We start from the raw sequence: 2,509 nt of genomic DNA on the forward strand, positions 1-2,509 counted from the left end.
GTGGAAAGGAGCCAATGCATGGGCTCATTTGTCTTCACAATGCACTATAGGCATGTAAGGCTACTAAAGCAAAACAATCATTATGTTTAGCTACTAATTAAACAATTTAATTAGCTTAAACCTCTTCTTTATTTCGGTCCATATGATAATATGGAATCCATATTATTTTGTCAATTGTCAATATGTAACATGTCACATGTAACATAATTTGTAATGTATTTTTAACATATTAAAAATCAACGTATTAATAAAAATACGTCACATACAAAAATTGATTTAGTAATTCCATAATTACTGTGCCGAAATAATTTTTACCAGTTTATAAATCACAACTGATTGTATTTATAACAATTCATTCAATTTAATTGTTACATTAAACAATTTATTTCATCCGAGTAATTATACAATTTAATTACTCAGACCGTATCTCATTTAATCACATTTCAATTTGATACGTAAATTTTACTTCCAAAATCGTCCGTCAATTTTCAAGTAATTTAATTAACTCGCAACATTATACGATTAATTAAATAATCAATTAAGAGTATTGCCCTTTAGGTATGACCTAGGGGGTCAACTGATCACCACCGTCACACGACAAGAATGTCAAACTCTAGTCGACCAATCATTACCGATATATGTTGACCAGTTGACAGTAACAATATTACTTCCCAATTGTATTCTTAAAATGAGATTTAATAATGATATTTAAATCATATGATCGCACTATTGTTGAGGACACATTTCCCAACAGTATGTTGTTTGAGGGTTTTGAACATTTTGGCTTTTGTATGAGAGATTTGGATGGAATTTGGTGTTTTCATTGTAATAGTTGGAATAAGGGGTACCACTCTTGTATGCTTGGAAAGCATTCACTTGTTCATTTTTTCCGCTACATTCACTTGAGTCATGTCCCAAAGTTCCACAATTCTCACATATCCCACTTGGGATTGATGAGGATGCCGTCATGGCATTAACATGATGCTTTGGTGATTTTGAGGCTTCTTCAAGTCTAGCCATAGCTTTTTCAAACTTCAAATTGATTGTGTCAATGTGAGCACTAAGTTGAGCACCTAATTGAGTAACGGAGTCCACTTCATGCTTTCCTCCTCTAGTAGCCTTGCGAGGTCTACTATATTGTGAGTTATGGACCGCCATTTCCTCAATTTTGTTCCAAGTTTGATTGTCATCAACTTCGGTGAACATTCCATTTGATCCCATGTTGAGAATGTTCCTTGAATCTTCATATAGACCGTTCCAAAATTGTTGTACCAAGAACCACTCGCTAAGTCCTTGGTGAGGACATGAGCGACAAATTCCCTTGAACCGCTCCCAAGCTTCATACAAAGATTCTTCATCCCTTTGCTTAAAACCCGTAATTTGAGCTCTTAGCATGTTAGTCTTTTCCGGTGGGTAGAATTTTTTGTAGAAAGCTAGAGCCAACTTTTTCCAAGAATCAATTCCGAGAGTGGCCTTATCAAGTCCCTTCAACCATTGTTTCGCGGTGCCAATTAGAGAAAAAGGAAATAAGACCCATCGAATTCTGTCTTGAGTTACACCGGTTTGAGAAATCGCATCACAATAGTCACAAAAGGTCTCCATATGAGAATGAGGGTCTTCACTAGGCATCCCCCCAAATTGGCTCCTTTCGACTAATTGGATAAATGCGGATTTGGCAATGAAATTTCCGGTCAAATGTTGTGGTGTGGGAGTACCATTGGGTAGGTTCTCCTCGGTGGGTACGGAATGTGATGAAAACTTAGGCATTGTGGGTTAATTTTGTGTTGTATTTTGTGTTGGGTTCTCCTCACCTTCTCTTGCAAAAGGGTTGATGAACTCAATAGTTGGTTGAATATCTACAACCTCACTAATACCTCTCAAATTTCTCCTAGCAAGTCTTCTATTGGTTGTCAAAGTTCTTTCAATTTCATGATCAAAAGGTAACAAATCACCTTGTGACCTTCTAGACATGCAAAATATCAAACAACTCGAAAACAATTAGAACAAACCTTGAGGAGTTTTACTTCCTCAAGGCAAAGAAAGACGCAACTAATAACAATATAAGAAAATCTAAATCAAGATAACACCGTCCCCGGCAACGGCGCCATTTTTGGCCGGGACTATTTCGGATGCTATATTCTATTTTCGGAACAATTGTCGTTGGAAGCACCTAGACCAAAACACAATTTATAACTTCACAAACAACTCTACAATTAGTAAAGAGGCAAGTAAAGGTCGGATCCCAAGGGACGGGAATTGAAATGAGATTTCTATTGCAACTAGTGGTGTCTTAGGGGTGTCACAATTTGGGTTGATGTAGAAGGTCACTAAACTAAATAGCAATGAAAGTAAATAAGCAAGATGAATTGAAAGGGTTGTAAACAATTGATAAAAAGCACTAGGGTGTCATGGGGTCATAGGGGATTCATGGGAATTGATCATACAAACATGTTCTCAAATTATAAGCAAGCAATTATTGTTGTGATGGATTGAGTTGGGTTATATCTTA

At 36.3% G+C, this 2,509-nt stretch overlaps 1 non-coding gene across 1 annotated transcript; it reads left to right on the forward strand.

The window, feature by feature from the left end:
• Positions 1-1,288: 1,288 nt before the first annotated feature.
• Positions 1,289-1,395, forward strand: LOC141644657 (small nucleolar RNA R71). The gene has a single exon (XR_012544269.1). It is a non-coding gene; the product is annotated as a small nucleolar RNA R71 (small nucleolar RNA).
• Positions 1,396-2,509: the final 1,114 nt, after the last annotated feature.

This window comes from Silene latifolia, chromosome 2 (assembly GCF_048544455.1).
Source record: "Silene latifolia isolate original U9 population chromosome 2, ASM4854445v1, whole genome shotgun sequence".
Lineage (NCBI taxonomy): Eukaryota > Viridiplantae > Streptophyta > Magnoliopsida > Caryophyllales > Caryophyllaceae > Silene > Silene latifolia.